At 33.6% G+C, this 26,680-nt stretch overlaps 2 long non-coding RNA genes across 2 annotated transcripts; one reads left to right on the forward strand and one right to left on the reverse strand.

Moving 5' to 3' along the window:
• The first annotated feature begins 537 nt into the window (after positions 1–537).
• Positions 538–23,249, forward strand: LOC146537427 (uncharacterized). The gene is made up of 3 exons (XR_014878140.1): positions 538–630; positions 22,293–22,399; positions 22,931–23,249. It is a non-coding gene; the product is annotated as an uncharacterized LOC146537427 (long non-coding RNA).
• On the reverse strand, positions 17,041–18,096 carry LOC146537428 (uncharacterized). Its single transcript, XR_014878131.1, has 2 exons — positions 17,717–18,096; positions 17,041–17,141 (listed from the first exon to the last, which is right to left on the reverse strand). It is a non-coding gene; the product is annotated as an uncharacterized LOC146537428 (long non-coding RNA).
• Positions 23,250–26,680: the final 3,431 nt, after the last annotated feature.

Consider the following 26,680-nt stretch of genomic DNA (forward strand, 5'->3'; position numbering starts at 1 on the left):
AAATCATGAGATTTTAACACCTATATTTATTTAGTCCGACCTACTTGCGTCACCTCGTCCTCGTCCTCGATAAATAAAAATAACTTGGCGATTAAATATCCACTTGGGTACGCGCGGGAGCACGCGGGGGATCGAGGCCGTTTTAATTATTCCCTTTAAAAAATATACTTTGTGAGTTTTAGCTAAAAAAATACTATTTTATTTAGAATTGCATGAAATTAACTTGCGTTGAAATAATTAACGATAGATGGACTATTAGATTTTAATTTTAATTCAACGCGAGTCTATAGTTCTTGAGATTAGGGCGATGCAGTAAACAAACTTCCGCATTATAACATTAATAAAGAAGGGTAGGTATAGAATGTAAGTATTTCTTCATACAGATATAATTTAATAATCAAAATATTTATAAAATTAACAACATTTATTTTTCTAAAATATAAAAATTATTTCTAATGATGTATTCAATGTACATATAATCAAATATATAAGGGAAGCAAACCGTTGTAACAATTGTTCTCATTACGGCGAGCGAAGGCTGACGAGGCGGACGAGGTGGACGAGGCGGACGAGGCGGACGTGGGGAGTGGACTGAACACAAATCAATTAGGTCTGACTATTGAATAGAAGGTAACAAAACCTCTTAATTCTTCCTCTTTTTATTAACCGACTTCTGTAAGAAAAGGAGGTTATCAATTCGACTGTATTTTTTTTTTATGTTTGTTACCTCATAACTTTTAACTGGGTGAACCGATTTTGATATTTTTTTTTATTTGAAAGGTATAGCTTCCCGAATGGTCCCATTTTTTTTGGTCCATGTCTGACAATGGTATCCATGAGAAAATCACATAAGTCTTAAATTTGCATTAGGCATGTGCGCGACTAATAGCCGAATAACTCAATATCGCGCCAACCGATTTTGATGATTCTTTTTTTATTTGAAAGGATACACTTCAAGGATAATTTGGTGAAAGTTTGGTTAGGTTTCGATTATGGAATCCGGAGAAAATTGAGAAAGTTTGTTTTTTTTGGTAAAAAATTGATTATACTGTAACAACCACAACCACTCGTTGACAACCACTACCACCACTATCACCACTCGTTTAAGAAGCATCATTTTAAGATCTACCCATCACTTAAAATCGTAAAATAAATTAATTTTTAACAAAAACAAAAACCGACTTCTAACAACGAACTAAAAAGTGAAAAATAATTTTACAAAGATTTTATAATTTTGAAGTCGGTGTCAATCTAATGCTACAACACCTTTACTACAATATCTAATCACTAAGCCTGTTTGTTTTACTTGGCACCGACTTCAAAATTATAAAATCTTTGTAAAATTATTTTTCACTCTTTAGTTCATTGTTAGAAGTCGGTTTTTGTTTCTTTTAAAATTTTCCTCCCATTTAGCTTAGATTAGATGCTTAGACACTCTAACATGTAAATTCATAACAGAGAAGATAAAAAATGGTGGGCTTAGTTTTTTAGAGCATAGGAATTTCTTCCACGCTTTTTCTTTTCATCACAGCGATAAAATGAAAATAATTGTTTTCTCCTAGTGGGAATCGAAACCACATTTACTATAGCGTTTTTAGACAGATACTGCGCCACTGAGTTACGACGGCTCCATATCAATATGAGTTTACAATATTTTTTAAATACATTTACTCTTTGCAAAAAAAATTGTGAAATTAACATAAAATATATATCAGTATATATTAGCGGTGTAAGTTATCTTGCTTTTTATTCTCTTGACAAAAATTTTATTCAAGTTAAAAAACCGCATAATTTATTCGTGAAAGGCGTCTAGACTGACAACAATAACAAGTATAGCAATACTTTATACGATTATATAACACAAGTTTTTGCTCACTGGTTTGTCTACGAATACTAGAAGGTATAACGTCAACATATATAAATATTAATTTAAAGTTTAAAGTTTTTATTTTACTTCGCTGAATCCCGCATATAGCAATACGAGGAAATTTTGTGTCAAGACATGTGTAATTTCTCTCATTTTTCTCTCCAGTTTCACTCTGTATCCCGCATACAGCAGGATAGGCAGCGGGATTCTTCTAGTCTTAAAACACTCCTCACCTTCCCCACTTTTGCCTTATTTCCCACATATTGTCCAATTTTCAGTAACTTTCGCCTCATTTTGAATCATTGCTTGACAAAAGAAAGTAATTTAGGCATCAATTGATGTTTAAATTAGGATGAGATCGAACTCAAAGCAATCCTATGTTTCGTTAAACGCTTTCTGTGTTTTGTAGATGATAATTAAACAAAAATGTATTTTAATAAAAATAAGTCGTCACTGTAGTGGGTTCGATTCTCACTCGGGGTATTAATTATTTTCCTTTCTTCGCGGCGCTTAGTTCTGCCACTCAACATACAATACCCCGAACCTTGTGTCATAACATTAGGTTCCCACTGCCCACTACTATATATCAGATACGTCGTACAGCAAAAAAAAAAAGAAAACATATTATATTTGTATTCTACGAGTATTGTAGTATTAAATGGTTTCAACTAGAACAGTGAACACATATACAATAGTTAGTCAGTATTGTAAGTAACGCAGCGACCGGCTGACATCCGGCGCGCGGCGCTCGCAGGTGCTATCGTTACTTTCCATTCGAAGCATTTGTTTTATCTCACACTAATATATATGAGAGTGTGATATGTATTCCTGTTGAAGCTATTTTATTGCATACTTGCAGTATATACTATTCTAGCGATCGACACACGGCTTCGCCTGCTTAAAATTACTATAAAATTTCAACTAAAACGATGTAGTGGATTTTGCGTAAAAGTGCAACAAGCATCTATCCACTGAGGATGAAGAGATAGATCTCTAAAACCTCACTGGAGGAAGAAAATCCTCCCTCTGGTAACAAGGCAAAGCACTGGGTTAAGTTTCGCTTCTCAACAGTCAGTACCTCCGGATTTCGACGGGAAGTGGGGAACGGTAGTGTCTTAATGGGCGAGGAGTGTTTTAACACTAGGTTCCCAGATACTCTGCTATGAGTGGGATAGAAGGTAAAGTTAAAAAAATCTTGTATCTAATCCACCAGCAGCAACACGTGTGATAGTAGTGTCAGTAGAGTCGCGAGCTTTAAGCTTTTACTTATTGTTTTTATTGTTGCATTCGTTCCTAGAATCCGCACTCTCAATATATTGTACAATATAATGTACACGTTTATAAAATAAAAAATATTGTATAAAAATATATAATCGTGCTCTAAATAGAATTGTCTTTCTGTATAGTTCTTTAGTATAAGCAAGGACCTTAAAACAGCTAATATATTTTAAATAAACTTTTTAAACAAAAACAGTTAGATATAACAATTTAATCTAAATAAATTATTAGTTACAATACCATACATAATAATATTCTTTACTAATTGACTGAATATGTATGAATATTATATTTTGTATACGTATGTGATGTTGTAAAAGTATTTTTTTTAACGTCACGCTGTATCCCGCACATATCTGATTAAAACACTTCCATCCTATCATTCCCTCTTTCCGCGGAATTATCGGGCATTGCTTATTGAGTGGCGGAACTAGCAAATAGTACTTTCCTTAAACGTATCCTTATTTATATCGAACGCATTCTTTTATTTAGAAAATATTTAAAACAGAAGTTACGCATGCCTTAACACTAGGCCCCCAGTTCTCTCTTCCTTCACTACTAACCACTATACTAAAAACAAAAAATATAATCAATTAATTTTCAAATTAATTATCAAGTAAGTAGTATAGTAAGTAATATATAAGGAAATTCAAAACATTCCTAAAACAATATAAATCGCTTCATTTACTTGGTTGAAGAGAACAATTCGTAAAAACAGATAAACTAAATAGAAGAGCTTAAGAAATGAACGCCCGCGGGACGATGACGTCACCACTCTCCTCACAAACACTCCTAAGATATATTCATTCCGCTTAAACCATTGTTTACAGACAATTCGATTTAAATTTGCATTCTCAATTTACTTCAAGTTGATTGGTACAGTTTGGCTAGGAATGAAATAAATAAGTTGATTTTTCTTACTATACTTACTCTTTTGTACTGAAATTAAACGTATATTTTTTATTAAAAAAAAAACAAAGTAAACTGACAAATAGCCTTCTTAGATTATATGCCTTAGCTGTTAAATAATAATAAATTAAAAAAATTAAAAAAAATCTTTTTTCAGCTTCATAGAAGGGTAGCTCCACATATTTGGCCGAATTTTAAGTTGAGTGGCGCAATTTAACGCCGCCTATACACCAAAGCGAAGAAATGAAAATACTAATAAATAATAATTCATTTCCACAAGTGGAAATCGAACCTACAACGCCCGCGTATACAGTCACCGAACTGTGCCACAACGCCACCATGACATCTGCTTATTCTTAGCTTTCCCAATTTTCAAAATATTTTTTTTATTTATATAATACTAGCGGCCCGCCCGCGGCTACGCCTGCGTGAACTACGATATTATTAATTTCTGTCACCATGAGTACCCACGTACTATAAGTGACGTCCATGTAAAATTTGAGACTCCTAGCATTTGTAGTAACGAAGTTTCGTACAAACTTTCAACCCCAAAAACAACCCCTTAGAAGTCGAATGTTGCAAATTCCCGTCTTAGCCAGCACCTACGTCCTATAAGTAACTCCTATGCAAAATTTGAGATTCCTAGCACTTGTAATTTCTGAGGTTTCGTGATGAGTGAGTGACCTTTCGATTTTATATATATAGATTAGTCTTCTTATAAAATAAATGATTATTATATCAAAATATCACTACAATAGTCCAATCCATTTTATGTCTCCAAATTGTTAGTAAAGTCTGCTCGTAAGTTAGACCTATCAACGAGTGGTCCATTACGTGTGTCGTTGAATACCCCCAGGCGAGGTTTAGGACGGACACACTAAAAAGCTTTGTGGGGGTTAACTGTCGGAGAGGCGGTCGTCCGAGAGGCGGCCACTTAACAACGTGAGAAGAGGTATTGTCACCCAAATAACTATTATGCTAATTAGAACTCTAGATCTACATTCATTACTCTGTTTCTCATGTAGTGTCCCTCACATTTGAAGTCATTTTGAGGGTATTATGTGTGACAGACATTTATTTTAGTTATACTTTACAATTATTATATTTTTGTAAGCATCGTCTCAATTTCAAATAATATTATCGTATTTTTTTTCTGCTTCACGCTGTATCCTGCATGTAGCAGGATAAGTAAAGGGAGCCTAGTGTTCAGACACTCCGCTTCAAATTTCCTACCAAATTGTAGAGGTATTGAGTGAAGTGGCAGAACTTAACGCCGCCCTTTGCTGTAACCAGAATGATGAAATGATAATATTATTATTTTAATGTAATTTATATATTTAATTTGAGGCTCGTTGTGGCGCAGGGGCTCAAATGTGCAAAGCGTCTGGTTCGATCTCCTCTCAAAGAATTATGTCTTAACACTAGGTTCCCTTTGCCTACTCTGCGCTGTGCGTGATACAGCGTGAAGCTGATTTATTTATTTATATCCTTCATTTCCTTGCCTTGCCTCGCCACCGCTGGAATTAATATTTATTAATGAAAATTAAAAAAAAAACAAGTACCAAAGTCCAAAAGAAAGGCACCCCAAATATATTCAAACGATTCTCCACCATAAAGTATAATTGGCACTAAAACAGCACCAGTCCCTATATTTTTGGCAATGAAATGAAAATTCACCGTTGTTTAACGAGCAGTTACTCAGCGAGTAGCGGCCGTACGTTACGACAGTCGTCTCCACTCATTATAGTCCAGAATGGCCCACCGGAGAGCCGGGCTCAACACCGTACAGCTTTGCGGAGATAAATGGCAAGTGGCAAGTAAGATAGTGCCGTTCCTAAATTGGACTAAATAAAATTACTTTGTTTTAAAGTAAATGTTGGTTTTTATAAATATTTTCTTATTTATTTATTTTTTTATTCTTTTTATTGTTAATAAGAATACGATGTATGTAGATTTGATTCCCCTTCGACGAAATTATTATATTTAAATTATTTTCATTTCTGTGCTTTGATATACAAGGTGCGGCGTTAAGCTCCGCTCCTCAATTCATTGCGCAATGTCTCGAAAATTCAAAATAAGAAATGAGAGGTTTAATACTTCGTTCCCTAATTTATGTCTGGTTTCTTGGAAAAAAAAACGTAGGGTAACAATTTTTATGTCTATTTTAAATTAATTTTATTGACTGTCTTTGATTTTGTTATACTAATATACCGAAATTTCTTATTAATATTTGAACAGTTTTTTATACAAAACTTCGGCGTCAACGAGAATTCTCAGCAAAATATCTTTGGAACAACCCCTAATCCCCCTACTTTATAGTAATTATTACATTACTAAGAATTCTAATTTAAATGTCTATATAATTATTATAAAAAATACATACAATCTAAGTATAAAAATAGAAAACTAATAAAATAAAACGAATGAAGGCCATAGCTCAGCTGGTGGTATAGGTATTGCCAGCATCGCGGCTCCCGCCCGACCGCGCGATCTAATAACGTACAACTTGTAGGGGGATTCCACTTTGATAAAATAAATCGTGTGCTATAATTTTTTTTTATATTAAAATTATTTTATAAATTGGATTGTTTTAAGGTTTTTTTATATAAGTTAATGAAATTGATGTCAAAATATCCTCCTATGTTGAAAATATATTTGAATAAATTATATTATTTAGAATATATGAGGACGTCGTAGCTTGGGGGCTGAAGGGTGTGCTGTATGGGTACGATTCCTACTCGGGGAATTAAATATTTAATGTTTTCATTATCTTACGCAGAACGTATGTGTCTTAATGGGAACGGAATATCTTAACACGTTCCCAGGTTCCTTTTTACTTACCCTAATTATAGAGTGTCTTATTATTATTATTTTTCTCATTATCTCCCATAAGTAAATGATAACATTCTTTATTTATTATACAAATACTTAAAGGACAATGCGTCACAACTACGTCTGTCGTTAATGTCTCGTAATATATTTGTTTCCAAGACCAGAACATAATATATTTAGGGTAAGCCCGTAGGCGAGCTACCTACTAGTATATAGTATACATGGATGTATTTACAGTGTCATAGCCACAGGCATGAGTTAACATCATATAAATTTATTGATCCCAGTCGTGACGCATGGACACAAACGCGATAGGTTGTGGGTTCGATCCCCACTTGAGGAAATGAAATATTTCATATTTTTATTTCTCTGTTCTAGTAAAGAAGTGAAGCACGGTGTTGAGTTCCGCTACTGAACAAGCGATGCCTTTAGAATTTAGCAAAAAGTGAGGAGCGGAAGTGTTTCATTGGGAACAAAGTGTCTTAACACTACGTTCCCAGATTACAGGGCAGATACAGCGTAAAGCTAAAAAAGCTACCTTTTAAGTGACTCCTTCAAAAATTATCCCTTCATATATATCTTTCCTTTAATATTCCAAAACTGACAATTTGGTTTGAATTCTATACAAACGTCGCTCGGCCAAAAAGGCCGAATTAACATACCTACCTATGAATATTATAAAATGGCTTTTATCTAATTTACAAATATTGACTATTAATATATCGTGGAGGCCACATGTGACTGTAAGCGTGACAGGTAGTGGGTTCCATTCCTACTCGAGAATTTTCTTCATTTCTTCGCTCTGGTGTAGAGTTCTGCCACTCAACAAGTAATGCCAGAATCAATAGAAAGTGGGAAGCGAAGGGTTTTAAAATTGGGTTCCCCTGATTTCATAGTTTCATATGCCTATCCTGATATACGCGGGATATATACAGCACTAGCGGCCCGCTCGCGGTTACACTCGCGTGAACTATGTTATTATTAATTTCTGTCTCCATGACTACGCCCTAGTGACGTCTATGCAAAATTTGAGACTCCTAGCATTTGTAGTAACGAAGTTTCATACAAACATTCGACCCCAAAAACAACCCCTTAGAAGTCGAATATTGCAAATTCCCGTCTTAGCGAGCACCTACGTCATATAGGTAACTCCTATGTAAAATTTGAGATTCCTAGCACTTGTAGTTTCTGAGATTTCGTGAAGAGTGAGTGACCTTTCGATTTTATATATATAGATGAAGCTAAGAGAAGAAATAGATATTATATTGTTTGATCTTCATTAATTCACCTGCATCCACCTAAGCTTAACCTAAGGGAGTAACAATAACCATACAAAATTTAATCGAGATATCGATATTGCTGTCCACGTTATATTAAAGCGAGCAATTTAGCCTCGAGTACAATACCTGCAGTACAGTAGAGACTGTCGGCACTTACGATATCAGCTTTACTAATACAATGTTATCTTATACATATCTTGTTACTGTAACATTTAGATTGTTCAAACTATCGAATAATAAAAGCATACAGGTCCAATCGATTAATATAATGAACTAGGGGCCCGCCCGCGGCTTCGCCTGCGTGAACTACGTTATTAGTAATTTCTGTCTCCATGAGTACCTACATACTATAAGTGACGTCTATGCAAAATTTCAGACTTTTAGCATTTGCAACTTCGTTAGTAACGAAGTTTCATACAAACTTTCAACCCCAAAAACAACCCCTTAGAAGTCGAATATTGCAAATTCCCGTCTTAGCGATCCTATAAATAACGTTCCATAAGTAACTCCTATGCAAAATTTGAGATTCCTAGCACATGTAGTGTGCATGTATGTTTCTGAGATTTCGTGACTATATAAATGACTGACTGCCTTGAAAATGTATATTGTTTAATAGCAATAAGCATCACGCTGTATCACGCATATAGCAGGGTAGATAGAAAAAAATTAAATAAATTAAGTGAGCCAAAATACGATATTTAAAGGGTAATGGAAATCGAAGTGGATCTCTTTTCCTACAAGTCATGTAGGAAAATTGCACGAATAATACGAAATTTTAACATAGTTTTTCAAAAAACAACGACTCTTATGTGTTTTAATTTCATTTAAACATTTATACTTTTGTTAGTAAAAAATGTATAATAACACGAAATATTTAAAAACTGACAATAAATTATAAAAACTCGAGCATGTAAAAGATTTTAAAGTACATTTACATAGACAAGGATCACATAAGTATGCACAGTGAGCTCCGACGTCGCTATAACGGTGGCTGTCTTTATGCCCGCTGTCGGAGTTTTATTATGTTGATTTGTACGAGAGGATAATCTTAATTGAAATTAGTTTTTTTTACCTTCACCCTGTATCTCGCATATAGAAGAGTTGGCAGAGGGAATCTGGGAACCTAGTTTTAAGCCTCTACACATTACGACAATTTCATTCTCCACTTTCCCCTGAATTTTGAAGTTATACGTGCATTATAAAGCGACCAATTAGGGTGATAATCCAGTATGTTGAAAATTCATTGCATTGGGAACAAAAAGTATTAACACTAGGTTCCCTCAGCCTACTCTGCTATATGAGATAATAAAAAATAAAATAAATACATTTTTTTTTATCTGAATAAAGAATTTTATTCTTACCTACAATACTAGTGTAATACCCGCTGTCTCTCCTCTTCATATACTATAATATCCTACCTAATTTCTCTCTTACCAAATCCGTTAAAATTTCAGCACTCATGGTATATTTAAAAGGGTTCCTGTTCCATCCATGTTGGTGTCGTATGAATTATCAATAAAGTAAAGAAGGCTTCGTGTTCGTAATTTTATTTCGTCTAAATATTGGAGTTGGGCCATTATGTCGAACTTTTGGGAGCATGACGAAATGGGCTTAATGAGCTTTATTTATATGAGGAGAGTACGCTGTTTTCGGAGCTCGTTTTATGTTAGATATATTAATTATATTATATGTTAGTATGTTGGTAGGTAAGTGTTGTTCATGTTTCGAATTTTGTATTTAATTTATATATTTAAGTTTATGTATATGAGTTTTATTTTTATTTTTACAAGGAAGGTAGCGATATATTATCATATTTTGTCCAATTTGAAGTTCGGATAAATAAAATCAAATATTTTCTGCTTCTTCAGATTTAATTTTAATTTTGAATTCCACTAATTGGGATATAACGTTATTTCTGGAAACCGTCAAGTGCAAGTTGTACTCACATATCGAGGGTTTCATATCAATTTCAGGACTGTATTGTACTTCAAGAAGTACAATTTATAAAAAATAATTAAAAATATTATTACCCCCCAGTAGAAACTGAATCCACAACCATATCGGCATCAGCCTGGTAAAAACAGTTCCAGATAAATATTCCCGCTATAAAATCAGCTTTTCACTATAAGATCCACAACCTAACTAAAATTATCACCTCTACGTAGCGCTCTTTGACGTTTCACCAAGTCAAGTTCTAAAGCGCTTAGCGTAACACCTCCTCAGATTCACTGCTAACCTGGTAATGGTAGTGCATTGGATGCATTATTCATGGATGCACCACACGAACGCATTAGGCGGTGTCTTGGCCGATGCCTTTGAACGTACTTGTTATACTCGTATATGTATAGTACTGCCGATTGATAGTTTGAAGTAAGGATTGATCCTTACTTTTTATTATTGTAAAATAATTTTATATACTCGTATATATATATTTCCTAAATAAGTAATTTTCTTTTCGTATATAACATTTTAAAATGTTAAAAATATTTAAAACCTAAAATATTTAATAACAAGCGTATAAGAATATCGTCGTAGCTTGATAAGAACGTATGGCTTAGTGGTCAGAGCGCTTGGACGATTTTCAAGAGACGCGCCTTCAAATCCCGCTACGTTCAAACTGTTATCCTTTCCTAAATAGATATTTTTCTTTTCTAAATGTGTATTAACATCTTAAAAATTTATATTAATTTTATATATTTTAGTTTTCCCAAATAGGTAATAAGTTTCCAGTAAAAGTTAAATTGGTCAATTTCGTAATACGATGCAAGTGGAGGATGAAATAAGTTCCCGCGAGCGCCACATCGCGTCGCGTCGACGGGAAACGAGCGACGGTAAGCATGTAATAACACTGTTAGAAACTTCATTGCCTCTAATATTTTAGTCTATATTAGCATTTTTTTTTGCTTCACGCTATATCCCGCTCACGGTAGTGACCTAAAGAGTTAAGATGTTCCCCATTTTATGTTCCCCATATAATTATTTTTTTAGTTCCACGCTCTATTCCGCTAAAGGCAGGGTAGGCAGAGGGAACCTAATGTAAAGACACTCCGTTCCCCATTTTCTGCTGAATTCTACAGGCATTGGGTGTTGATGAACTCGCGCTTTACCTCGACTTCAGAGCGAAGAACTGAAAATATTAAATCTTTCCTTTCCTCTAGTGGGACTCGAACCCATAACATGTCGTTTACAGTCACACGGGCCCCCATACGTCACGATAGACCTCGAAGCGCTGTTTCCTGGTTATTAACTACCACCAAACATAAAATTTCATCAACACACACATAATATGCACAATGCAGAATAAGGGGTGTGTAATTGAGCAAGAGTCGAGCAGTAAGGACATTTGGAGCAGTTCCCTCAACAGGCCGTGGCGAGGTAATTACAGTTACTCGCGTTTGGGGAGACCATTGAATCGAGTAATTAGTGCGGTTCACTTTCGTGTACTACTTACTTATACGAACTTATATGTTTGTATGATTATATTATTATTTATTATGTTGTTTTAAATAAGTGTTTTATAAAAAAAAATTGTAAATATTGTTTTTTATATAAATATATAAACAATGCTTAATTGTACCGCTTCACGCTGTATTCCGTAGCCATGGAGCAGGGCAGACAGAGGGAGCCTAGGGTTAAGACATTCCGCTCCCCACTTTCCGCCAAATTCTGGAGGTATTACGTGACGGAACTAAAAGCCGCTTTGCCTCGACACGAGTACATGAGAGCGAAGAACTTACACATTACACATTCGATATTTCATTGCTTCGAGTGGAAATCGAACCCACAACCTGTCGCGCCTACAGTCATCAAGTATATAAGCATAAGCATAAGCAGTCCAATATTTAAATTATTAATTATTATCTTAAAATATCAAAAATATACTGAAATTTAGCACTAAATTCGCTCTACCTACCTAAAAAGTTACAAAAAATATTTTTTAATCATTTCTATGTTATATATTATGTATGATCTTTATCGTACTTAAAACATTTATCTAACCTATTTCTACCTATCCACCTCTACATACCCATATACTTTAATCTAAAACAATAAAGAAAAAAAAGGCACTAAAACGGACAAGTACAGCCCGAGATAAGGCCTCGACTCACAAAGGACCGTTCGTACGAGTACGTATATCTGTCATAAAGTTGAAATATATTATTATATCCATACCTATATTATAAATTCGAAAGTAACTCTGTCTGTCTGTCTGTCTGTCTCTTACACAATCAGGGCCAAACCGCTAATTTAATTGTGATAAAATACTCATATAGAGATACTTGAGGGTCTCGGGATGAACATAGGATACTTTTTTTTCTCGTATTTGTAATATTTTCGATATATACCAATATATTAAAATACTTATTAATTTGACATGCTATTTATTCCGCCATGATAATAACAACTGTCACTATGCGACCGTTGCTAAGCAACGATTTGCCAAGTTTGTTGTTAGAAAACGTCTCTATTAAAAACTGAAAATAATTTAATAAATATATTTAACAAACATTCGTATAGTTCAAGCGGGCGTAGCCGCGTGCGGGTCCACTAGTCACTATATAAAATATATCGTTTGAAATTAAGATGAACTTCACGTGTTTTATATAATAGCTGGGTCTTCTTTTTATTATTTGAGGGTTCGCTGGTATAATAATTAATATGCTTAGGAAAATCTACGTTCATGTTATAAAGTAGGGGAGTCCGTTTGGTTGTATGCGCTTATCTTAGGAACTACTGGTTCGAAATGAAAATTCATTTAATGAATAAGAGAATCTACCTACCTATGATCAAAGTTTATTTGGGTACTAAAAATGGGTCATGTATCATATACAACTCTTATTTATTTCCATTTTCTTACAGGGTCAGAGCTGTAAGTCTCCTATTTTCCTTATTCTCGTCTCGTCTCTATTTCTAAAGTGATTTTATATTCCTCGTTCCACTTTCTTTAAAGGACATTGTATGCTGTACCTAATTAAATGTAACTTTTATCTGAACATATTAATATTAACTGTCACTTCATTATTTTTTTCTATAACATGCTACTATCATTTTGCTATTTATGTATAACGTAACATACATGAGATCGTACTGGCCCAGTCGGGCAGCGTTTGACTGTAAGTTGTGGATTGATATTCAGACGGAAAAAGATCATATTTAAATTATTTTCATTTCCCGCTACAATGAGCAATGCGCGGAGTTGTGTTCCGCAATACGACACGAAATGTCTAAAAAATAATACGGAAACTAAGAAACGGATTGTCTTATTACTGAGTTTCCTCGACCTACCCTACTATACGGGAAAAATCGTGAAGCTGTTTTTTGTATACAATTATGAAAAGGTCTCGTAAACTTATAAAAAACATTAAAAAATGTGATATATTTCTTTTGTCAATATATTAAAATTTAGTTTGAAAGGATTTATAATTTAATTTTACATTTATGTTCATACAAACATGGCTGTGAAAGGAAGTTAAAGTTAAACAAGCTTTTATATGTAGAAGTGTGATGCAATATGTTGTAATATTTAAATGTGTTCGCATACTCGGGATTAGATAAAATATATTTTGAAAATTATTATATTTTTTAATTTTTTTTTTAATTTTAATTATTATATTTTTTTAATTTTTATTACATTTAATATTTTTTTATATTTAACGACAGCTTATATGAATGTTGCCGAATCTATCAGAACCTACAATTAAACTCTACAGAAAATAGAGACATTTAAGGAAGTATGGATTCCAATTCTACTATATTTTTTTATGGTATTCAGCGCGCTGTAAAGTAGACAGAGGGAAGCCTAGTGTTAAGGCACTTCGTTACCCATTTTCCACCGAATTCTGGAGGCAATACGTGTTGAGTGGCTTTCATTTCCTCGTGTAGAAATGGAACCCACACCCATGGAACACACTTCGTGCTCCTGCGCCACGACTGGCCTATAGACTGGAAGTATTAACATTTTAATACATTTTTTCAATGTACGTTAAAATTTTCAATATACAGCGTACATTATACTAGAACCAACTAAAGTTACTCTATGAATAGCTATAGTAGGTCTTTTCAGCTTTCATCCAGCTCGTTGTATTCACTAAAAGTCATTCTGTAAATAAAACGACGTTAATTCCATTACTGGCCCAGTATTATTTATGTTCTAGGGCTACTTACTAAAATTTTTTATTAAATAATAAATAAAAATAAACATAGCACATTTAATGTTTGTTTAGTAACGTTTGGTATTGTATTTAATTACTAAATTTAGGTTTTTAATAAGTAAATAGTGAAATAAATGTGAGAAAATGGGGTATGTTAATTCTTATTCAGGTTAATAATTATTAAGGAATCTACACCTGTGAATGGTAAGTGGTAGTAAAAACGATTAATTTTGGAATAATAAATGAATATGTTCTATTGTTTAAATGATTTATTTATTGTATATTCTTAAATATCTTCAAGATTCTATCTGTAGAAAGATATTGTAATTGTTTAAAGAGCTGATGATCAAAGCCCTTCCTTGCCAAATTTTTGTCATACAATTTAGATGTTATCAGTTTTCCTCTTTTTTCTTCAAATTTTAGTATAAATTTAACATTTTTAATATTTATATTAAAGCCGTTCATATTGGATTCCTTATATCTTAATTAAAAATAGATATTAAGCATAATCCATAACATCCCGTTCACATGCAAACGACACGCGTCTAATTCATCGGAGCAGACAATGCAAGTGTGTCGTATTAATCAGGCCGACTGAGCGCTACCTGTATCTACCGGGTATAGGACGTCTATACAGGTATAGGACGTCTATACCGGTATAGGTATGCAGGTATATAGGTATGTAGAGTAAGCTATTTCTCATTAGCTACTGTGTCAACTGATGTGTGTTTTGTTTTTAGTTTTTTTTTTATTTATAGGTTGAATTACTGTTAGTGTTGTTTAAATTTATGGTTATTTTGTTTTGGATAATTTAAGGAATGTTTTAGACTTTTTGTGGCATTTAAGACCGTAATATACCTTACTAGTCTTATCAGATTTTGTTGATTTACGCAAATAGATAAATGGAACCTAGGCGCCTAGTGTTAAGATACTCCGATCCCAATAAGACACTCTCTTACTCCACTTTTCTCGGTTTCTGAAGGTGTTACGTGTTGAGTGGCGTAACTCAACGTCGCGCTTTATCTCGTTACTAGAGCGGAAAAATAAATATACTTAATATTTCATTTCCTCGAGTGGAAATTGAACCGACAACTTGTCGCATTTATAGTCGCACGCTAGAGCCAGTGCTTAAGAGATGATTTTCCAATATTCAGCCTCGATCGATACTTACAATATTTTGGGGGAGATTAGTTTTTTTCAAAATTCTTATGAAAACTCATTTTTCCCTTTTATAGTTCACGCAAATTTCTGGCAGCCAATAGTCTCTTATAAACATACTAGCGGACGCGCGCAGCTTCGCTCGCTTATTAAGGAGTGAATTGTAATAAACCACGACACATATGTTCAATGAAATATTTTTGAGAGTCTAAATTTCCAATTTTATAAAAATCGGTGGCGATTTAAAGATTTTTCCATACAAACTTTCAACTCCTTATTTGCACCCTTAGGGGGTGAATTCTGGAAAACCATGAAACACATGTTCAATTAAATATTTTTAACAGTTCAAATTTAAAATTTTATGATAATCGGTGGCGTTTTTAAGATTTTTCCATACAAACTTTCAACCCCTTATTTGCACCCTTAGAGGAAGAATTCTAGAAAGCGATGAAACACGTGTTCAATTAAATACTTTTAAAAGTCTATATTTAAAATTTTATAAATCTCGGTGCCGATTTAATTTTTTTTCCTTACAAACTTTCAACCCTTATTTCACTCCTTTAGGGTTTCAATTTTTCTAAATCCCTTCTTAGTGGATGTCCAGATTACGAAAGTAAACATCTGTCCAAATTCCACGTTTCTACCGTCAGCGGTTACGGCTGTGCGTGCGACTTACCTCAGTCAGTGAGGACAAGTCCTTTTATATATATAGACAACAAAAGATAAAGTAATTATATAGTAAAAGGACATAAGTACAAATATTAATGAACATAATAATAAAAATTAATTATTTATCAAGCGTACATTTTGAGACTTAACAATCATAATGTCCATATTAAACAATTATACAACGACTGTTAGGGTTGGTGATTCACAAACGATGATTCTTATATAAATTTAACTTAAAATCTTGTACTATCGAGGTTTTCCTTTAAAATATGATTAAATAGATTTACTGCTCTACTTCTTTTGCTAAATTTTATTTATTTGTGAGGCCTGAGGTGGCGATGGAACAAGCGTGCGACTAAATTACCTCACTGTAGAAATTTTATATTTATAAAAAGAAATGTCTTTACATAATTCAAAAATTATACAATATTCGTAAAATATAATTTACGTAATTAGAAAATTTTCCAAAATACTTAAAAAAAAATCTAGAATAATATATTTAATTTTCTTTTTATTATTTTTATCATCACCCCTATATTTAATGATAGCAGAAATATCTACACAGTATACATAAAGGCAATCATTAACAATAGTATCGAAATTTTAATTTAATTATCTCGATACAAACCCGCGGATGCTATGCGGTCTATTTCATTGTTCGGCGTTCGTCATTTTAACTTCTTTACTCGAGTAGAAATAATAATTAAATGGGCACTTGTTTTATACTTTACTTATTTAGTAATAAATATTTTAATTTTTTAATATTTTTTTTATTTATGGTCGTGACAGACAGGTCGTGGGGTTGTCATTGTGGGTTCGAATCAAGCTCGGAGTATTTAATGATTCATCATTTAATTCTTTATTCACCCAGCAGAAGAAATTAAACCCATTACCATCGTCTTGTATAACACTATATTGACCAAAGTCTAAGACAAAATTAATTTTCTAATGCAGCTCGGTTCATCCCAGCTCTCTTGTCCACGAGCGTGAGCGTCTCTGTAATTTAATTTGTAACTCTTTAAGTAATGAACGCGTCGCTGCAGTAACTTACGTGATGTTTGAGCTTAGAGGAAAGTTTGTTCTGTGCTTGTGAACCTACATCCATACCTATATTATAAATTTGAAAGTAACTCTGTCTATCCGTCTGTTTGTCTTTTACGCAACTACTTAACTTAATAAATATTCGTGTAGTTCAAGCGGGGGTAGCCGCGTTCTGGTCCACTAGTATTATTTATATAGGAATGTAGCGTTAGGGCTATAAAAAGGGGTTTTACATATAGGACTTTAAAAAAAAAGGCCGTAGTGGCACAGCGGCATAGGGGTGTGACTGTAACTGAATCCAACGATTGTGGATTCGATTCCCAGTCGAGGAAGTGAAATATTTATTTACGTTTATGTTTCTATTTCTTCGCACTGGTAGAGGCCTCCAGAATTCACCGGATAATGGAGAACGGAGCGTCTCAACACTTGATTGTCTCTGCCTATCCTGCTAGCGTGACACCAAAAAAAAAACACATTCTACTTATAAAATTTATTTTTATATGCTAAAATACTATGAAAAAATAATATACCTGCATTTATCTTCCTCGGAGGGCTTTTGCGACCGGTTAATTGTGATGGGGGTTTCCAGGGCATTATTTATACCCGTGTACGTCGAAACTTCGTTGTCTCTACTGACCTGCTTTTTTAACATTGTATTGTTGATTCTTGTAAAAAAATTTATATGAAATTCATAAATAATAAGACATGATGTTGTTTTTTTTAGAAAAGCATTCAAATAAAGGTTTCGAAGAGGTGCGGGTTCAAATTCCGTTACGTTAAAATTATTACATTACACTTAAGTGTGGAATATTACTTTAAAAATGTTAATAAGACATGATAATTACTATAATGTTTGAGTTTTTGATCAGTATAGAAATTTTAAAAAGAATAAATAATAAATATTTCAAAGAGCGAGACCGAGAAAGGGACTTGACACTAGTCTTTTATTTTTTAATGTCACATTTTCCTTCTTAAAGAAATCTCTGTTCTTTTTTATTATCATACTTTTAAAACCAAAAATCCTCTTAATTTTTTTTTTAAATGTACAAAAACTGTTATATCTCGTTAAATGAGTTTTTTTAAGCTTTACGCTGTGTCCCGTATGTAGCCGGGTAGGCAGAGGGAATCTAGTGTTAAAACACTCCATCTCCCACTGTCCGCCGCATTCTAGACGCATTGCGTTTTTAGTGACGAAACTCAACGCCTCACTTTGCCTCGTCGCAAGAGCTGATGAGACAGAGAAGAGAAATAAAAATATTAAAAATTTTAATTCCTCGAGTGGGAATCGAACCCATCATTTTTCATTTACTACGTTTTCTTTTAATATTTTTTTCTAAATATAATAAGAAAATTAAATGTGTGCGTTTGGTTAAACATGTCAAAACAATTCTACATATAGTTCCCTTACATTATTACGCTAGCACAAACTGCGGCTTGCCCTACATTCCCGTGGGAACACAGTCCCAACTCTCACATCACCTATATATAACTAACTAACTGTTAGAGTTTAACGAAGTATTTACGTTATTCACTTAAGTAATTTATACGTTTAAGCCTTTGTCATCTATATATATATAAAATCGAAAGGTCACGCACTCATCACGAAATCTCAGAAACTACAAGAGCTAGGAATCTCAAATTTTGCATAGGAGTTACTTATAGGACGTAGGTGCTCGCTAAGACGGGAATTTGCAATATTCGATTTCTAAGGGGTTGTTTTTGGGGTCGAAAGTTTGTATGAAACTTCGTTACTACAAATGCTAGGAGTCTCAAATTTTGCATAGACGTCACTAGGACGTAGCCATGGAGACAAAAATTAATAATAACATAGTTCACGCGGATAAAACCGCGAGCGGGCCGCTAGTAAGTTATATTTATGTAGTAACAGAGTAGGCAGAGGAAACAAGACTCCGTTCCCCACTTTCTGCCGAATTCTCGGGGCATTGCCTGTTACGTCGCAAAACTTAACGCCGTGCTTTCCCTCGTTACCAAAGCGAAGAAAAGAAAATATTAAATATTTTATTCTTTCGATTGGGAATCGAGCTTACTACCGTCACTTACGGTAACGTACAACGACGACCTTGAGCTTTTAAAACGAAATAATTATATATATTTAAAGCTCTTTAATAAGCTATGTATTTTTGCTTGATTAATTTGATACAAAAATTAAATATATGTATTAAGCATATGTTTTCTTGTTTTCTGAAGTAAATTGACCAATTTAATTATTTTAATGTCCTATTTGAATATACATGCATATTACGTTTGTAATTTCCAGTTTAACATAATTAAATGTTCCAGATAATTCATTTATATAAATATAATAATAATTGTTGCCCGCAACTTTATTTTCATTAATTTCATGATTTAAAATGTAATTTTCCGATTTTTCCTTTTACTGTAAGAATATTGGAAAATCATCTCTTAAGCACTGGCTCTAGCGTGCGACTATAAATGCGACAAGTTGTCGGTTCAATTTCCACTCGAGGAAATGAAATATTAAGTATATTTATTTTTCCGCTCTAGTAACGAGATAAAGCGCGACGTTGAGTTACGCCACTCAACACGTAACACCTTCAGAAACCGAGAAAAGTGGAGTAAGAGAGTGTCTTATTGGGATCGGAGTATCTTAACACTAGGCGCCTAGGTTCCATTTATCTATTTGCGTAAATCAACAAAATCTGATAAGACTAGTAAGGTATATTACGGTCTTAAATGCCACAAAAAGTCTAAAACATTCCTTGAATTATCCAAAACAAAATAACCATAAATTTAATATTTAGTATAGACGTCCTATACCTGTATAGGACGTCTATACCGGTATAGGTATGCAGGTATATAGGTATGTAGAGTAAGCTATTTCTCATTAGCTACTGTGTCAACTGATGTGTGTTTTGTTTTTAGTTTTTTTTTTATTTATAGGTTGAATTACTGTTAGTGTTGTTTAAATTTATGGTTATTTTGTTTTGGATAATTTAAGGAATGTTTTAGACTTTTTGTGGCATTTAAGACCGTAATATACCTTACTAGTCTTATCAGATTTTGTTGATTTACGCAAATAGATAAATGGAACCTAGGCGCCTAGTGTTAAGATACTCCGATCCCAATAAGACACTCTCTTACTCCACTTTTCTCGGTTTCTGAAGGTGTTACGTGTTGAGTGGCGTAACTCAACGTCGCGCTTTATCTCGTTACTAGAGCGGAAAAATAAATATACTTAATATTTCATTTCCTCGAGTGGAAATTGAACCGACAACTTGTCGCATTTATAGTCGCACGCTAGAGCCAGTGCTTAAGAGATGATTTTCCAATATTCTTACAGTAAAAGGAAAAATCGGAAAATTACATTTTAAATCATGAAATTAATGAAAATAAAGTTGCGGGCAACAATTATTATTATATTTATATAAATGAATTATCTGGAACATTTAATTATGTTAAACTGGAAATTACAAACGTAATATGCATGTATATTCAAATAGGACATTAAAATAATTAAATTGGTCAATTTACTTCAGAAAACAAGAAAACATATGCTTAATACATATATTTAATTTTTGTATCAAATTAATCAAGCAAAAATACATAGCTTATTAAAGAGCTTTAAATATATATAATTATTTCGTTTTAAAAGCTCAAGGTCGTCGTTGTACGTTACCGTAAGTGACGGTAGTAAGCTCGATTCCCAATCGAAAGAATAAAATATTTAATATTTTCTTTTCTTCGCTTTGGTAACGAGGGAAAGCACGGCGTTAAGTTTTGCGACGTAACAGGCAATGCCCCGAGAATCCTCTGCCTACTCTGTTACTACATAAATATAACTTACTAGCGGCCCGCTCGCGGTTTTACCCGCGTGAACTATGTTATTATTAATTTTTGTCTCCATGGCTACGTCCTAGTGACGTCTATGCAAAATTTGAGACTCCTAGCATTTGTAGTAACGAAGTTTCATACAAACTTTCGACCCCAAAAACAACCCCTTAGAAATCGAATATTGCAAATTCCCGTCTTAGCGAGCACCTACGTCCTATAAGTAACTCCTATGCAAAATTTGAGATTCCTAGCTCTTGTAGTTTCTGAGATTTCGTGATGAGTGCGTGACCTTTCGATTTTATATATATATAGATGACAAAGGCTTAAACGTATAAATTACTTAAGTGAATAACGTAAATAATTCGTTAAACTCTAACAGTAAGTTAGTTATATATAGGTGATGTGAGAGTTGGGACTGTGTTCCCACGGGAATGTAGGGCAAGCCGCAGTTTGTGCTAGTGTAATAATGTAAGGGAACTGTATATTATAGAGTTGTTTCCCATGTTTTGACATGTTAAACCAAAGACACATGTATTTTCTTATTGTATTCAGAAAAAAATATTAATAGAAAACGTAGTAAACGTAGTAAAAATGATGCCAGTCGAGGAGCAAGGCACAAGCGTGTGACTGTAAACGCGATGGCTGTGGGTTCGATTCCCACTCGAGGAAATGAAATATTAATTATTTTTATTTCTTCGTTCTTGTGACGAGGCAAAGAGACGTTTAATTTCGCCAGTAAACACGCAATGCCTCTGGAATCCAGGGAAAGTGATGGTGTATTCTGCTACTTGCGGAACACAGTGTAAAGCTGAAAAAAAAACTTAATTAATGGGATATAACAGTTTTTAAAAAATAGATGAAATAGATAAAATAGATATAATTGAAAATATTATTTGCATTTTTGGTTTTAAAAGTACGATAATAAAAAAGAACAGAGATTTCTTTATAAGGTTTTCTTTAAGAAGGAAAATGTGATATTAAACAAATTAAAACTTGACACTTCCCTCTCTCGCTCTCGCTTTTTGAAATATTTATTATTTATTGTTTATTAAATGTCTATACTGATCAAAAACTCAAACATTATAGTAATTATCATGTCTTATTAACATTTTTAAAGTAATATTCCACACTTAAGTGTAATGTAATAATTTTAACGTAACGGAATTTGAACCCGCACCTCTTCGAAACCTTTATTTGAATGCTTTTCTAAAAAAAACAACATCATGTCTTATTATTTATGAATTTCATATAAATTTTTTTACAAGAATCAACAATACAATGTTAAAAAAGCAGGTCAGTAGAGACAACGAAGTTTCGACGTACACGGGTATAAATAATGCCCTGGAAACCCCCATCACAATTAACCGGTCGCAAAAGCCCTCCGAGGAAGATAAATGCAGGTATATTATTTTTTCATAGTATTTTAGCATATAAAAATAAATTTTATAAGTAGAATGTGTTTTTTTTTTGGTGTCACGCTAGCAGGATAGGCAGAGACAATCAAGTGTTGAGACGCTCCGTTCTCCATTATCCGGTGAATTCTGGAGGCCGATACCAGTGCGAAGAAATGGAAACATAAACGTAAATAAATATTTCACTTCCTCGACTGGAGTCGAATCCATAATCGTTGGATTCAGTTTTTTTTTAAAGTCCCTATATGCAAAACCCCTTTTTATAGCCCTAACGCTACATTCCTATATAAATAATACTAGTGGACCCGAACGCGGCTACCCCCGCTACACGAATATTTATTAAGTTAAGTAGTTGCGTAAAAGACAAACAGACGGATAGACAGAGTTACTTTCAAATTTATAATATAGGTATGGATGTAGGTTGACAAGCACAGAACAAACTTTCCTCTAAGTTCAAACATCACGTAAGTTACTGCAGCGACGCGTTCATTACTTAAAGAGTTACAAATTAAATTACAGAGACGCTCACGCTCGTGGACAAGAGAGCTAGGATGAACTGAACTGCATTAGAAAATTAATTTTGTCTTAGACTTTGGTCAGTATAGTGCTGTACAAGATGATGGTAATGGGTTCAATTTCTTCTCCTGGGTGAATAAATAATTAAGTGATGAATTATTAAATACTCCGAGCTTGATTCGAACCCATAACCATCGCATTCCACAAATCGAAAAAAAAAATTACTAAATAAGTAAAGTATAAAACAAGTGGCCATTTAATTATTATTTCTACTCGAGTAAAGAAGTTAAAATGACGAACGCCGTACAATACGATAGACCGCATAGCATCTGCGGGCTTGTATCGAGATAATTAAATTAAAATTTCGATACTATTGTTAATGATTGCCTTTATACTATGTAGATCATTCTGCTATCATTAAATATAGGGGTGATGTAAAAAATAATAAAAAAATAAATAAATATATTATTCTGTATTTTTTTCTTAGTTAAAAAATAAGTATTTTGGAAAATTTTCTAATTACGTAAATTATATTATACGAATATTGTATATTATTGAATTATGTAAAGACATTTCTTTTTTTATAATTATAAAATTTCTACAGTTCGGTAATTTAGTCGCACGCTTGTTCCATCGCCACCTCAGGCCTCACAAATAAATAAAATTTAGCAAAAGAAGTAGAGCAGTAAATCTATTTAATCATATTTTAAAGGAAAAGCTCCACAGTACAAGATTTTAAGTTAAATTTATATGAGAATCGTCGTTTGTGAATCACCAACCCTAACAGTCGTTGTATAATTGTTTAATATGCACATTATGACTGTTAAGTCTCAAAAAGAACGCTTGATAAATAATTCATTTTTATTATTATGCTCATTAATATTTGTACTTATGTCCTTTTACTATATAATTATTTTATCTTTTGTTATCTATATATATAAAATCGAAAGGTCACTCACTCATCACGTAATCTCAGAAACTACATGTGCTAGGAATCTCAAATTTTGCATAGGAGTTACTTATAGGACGTAGGTGCTCGCTAAGACGGGAATTTGCAATATTCGACTTCTAAGGGGTTGTTTTTGGGGTTGAATGTTTGTATGAAACTTCGTTACTACAAATGCTAGGAGTCTCAAATTTTGCATAGACGTCACTAGGACGTAGTCATGGAGACAGAAAATTAATAATAACATAGTTCACGCGGGTGAAACCGCGAGCGGGCCGCTAGTATTTTTATAAGAGACTATTGGCTGCCAGAAATTTCATTCCCGTGAACTATGAAAGATATATTTTTTTTTGTTCCCATAGGAATTTTGGAAAAAATCTAATTTCAAATTTCAAAAATCTCTCTTATTGCTCCCCTACTCTCCCCCAAAATATTGTAAGTATCGATCGAGGCTGCAAGTTGAACCCGGTGTCTGCGGCAAGTCGAGTGAAAGCTTTACGACCCCCAGGAGACGACGGCGGACGGACGGGCGACGGGCAGGTGGTAATGCACTGACTCATGCATAATGTAATGTTCTAAACCAAAGGATTGCTTAAATCTTCAAATTTTACGATTTTGTGAGTTAAATTCTGCTTAAAATGTTTTATTCGCTTCTATAATATTTTCCGTATACATTATAGGGAATTCTCATAAATAAACTCATCTCACAAATTTGCTCTCGTGTTGTTTAGAATACTTATGCAAAATATAAAATTAATAATAATTCATATATTACCTGGACGCCAGATATTCTATATATTGCCGGAGTATTATATCAATCAATCAATGCTGGATATAGGCCTCTCCCAGGGTGCGCCAAAGCTCCCGATCCTCCGCCTTCCGCATCCAGTCAAAGCCAGAAACCTTCTTCAGGTCATCGGTCCATCGAGCTGGAGGGCGCCCTACGCTACGCTTGCCGATCCGCGGTCTCCACTCAAGGACTCGTCTGCTCCAACGGCCATCGGTCCTTCGACAGAAGTGTCAATGTCACCCCATTGCCATTTCAATGTACTAATTCTGCGAGCGATGTCGGTAACTCCGGTTCTTTTCCGGATAACCTCATTTCTGATTTAGTATTATATATAATATCTGAATTATACATACAAAAGCCTAATTATTATAATATTCGTAAATAACCACGCTAACAAACCAACTACATATATAATGTCAGATAGGTGGTTAATATGAATAGTTTTAGTAACATAAAGGCCGCCTCTAATGCAAGGCGTTCCCTTATGAATGCTCATACATTATGTAACGTGTTACCTGTATACTGCGTTACCTGTCCGCTCGTATAGCTCCAAACTGGACGGATTTTAATATAACTTTGCTATTTAACATTTTAAAAGGTTTATAGTACCACTAAAACCTACTTCCTGTTTTCCTCCCCATTCTGTCCTATGGTTTTGCTGATGAAATGTAGAAAATTATCTATTTTATTATAGCGTCACGGTACACAGCAGGGTAGGCAGAGGGAATCGAGTGTTAATACATTCCGTTCTCCATTTTTCGCCGAATTCTAAAGGCATTGCGTTCGACACCTTTCTCGAGTGGGAATCGAATCCACAATCTATAGCGTTTATATTCATTCGGAATATTTGTGTGCGTGGACTCAAAATGACTTAATTTACTTGTTCTTTACAAAAGAAAGTTTATAATTCCAACAACACTATGGTGGCTGGATATTTTTAAGATCAATAATTAATATTAATTTTTTAATTATTGTTAATTATAGCTTTATTTAATGAATAAAAAATTTTGTATAATAATAAAAAAATCACGCACGCACTGTTTTCTTATTAAACTTTGGCGTTTAATAAGAAAACAGTATACTACTTATTACAACATATAAATAATAAACGAACTTCGAACTCGAACAAAAGAAGCGAAACTTTATAATTTCAAAACAACTAAGAAATATAAAGACTTGTTCTTTATAATTACATCTCATAAACAAGTATTCAAGGAAGCTGAGCTTTCGCTTACGGAAGTTTTGGGAAGCGAATTTAAGTCTTTCAGGGAAGAAGAGTGGAAGGTGGAGTGGAGTATGGGTTAGTGGCTTTCTGTATAAATCGGGCTTTACGATGAGAACTTTTGTTGTAAATGTGAGTGCACCTCGAGATTTACGTTTATATATAACTTTTGTTAGCCAGCACATGCACTTGGTGTCGCTTGGTTTAGTAAGCCAAGTGCGAGTTTGTTTGAACCACCGAGGGTTCTGTACCAATTTTATGATTGGGTGTCAACGGGCACCTATATACTTGTTTCAATTTCCATGTTTAAATTTTTTTCATTTGTTTGTTTTGTAATATCCTCCTCTATATCCTCTTTATCCTAAATTAAGTTTTTTTAGACTCATATCTTAAAAGTTCCACCTCAAAATAATGTATTGAACAAAATTTAAAAACTTATAACAGCGGAAGGTAAAAGTTTTTATAATATACATCGCGGTTACATGCCAGGAACTTTGCTAATTAGTTTAGTTTTAATTAATCTGCATCAGAATTGAGGAGAAAATGAAAGAGAGCTATAAAGATAGAGAGAGAGAGAGTTAGAGTGAGTGAGACACTAATCTTATAACTTAGATCGTATTATCTAAGATTAACTAACAATATAAGTATGTTATAGTCGCGGATTCTCCTATAGTAGCGAACAGTATAGTAGTATAGAACGGAGTGTCTTAACACTTCTCTCTGCCTACTTTACTAGATGTAATAGACCCGTGAATTTAAAATATTCTCCTAGGACTTTAAAAATTTGGGTAAGTG

The sequence above is a fragment of the Heliconius melpomene genome, chromosome 7, assembly GCF_056956725.1.
Source record: "Heliconius melpomene rosina isolate 202511_hmr_F chromosome 7, ASM5695672v1, whole genome shotgun sequence".
Lineage (NCBI taxonomy): Eukaryota > Metazoa > Arthropoda > Insecta > Lepidoptera > Nymphalidae > Heliconius > Heliconius melpomene.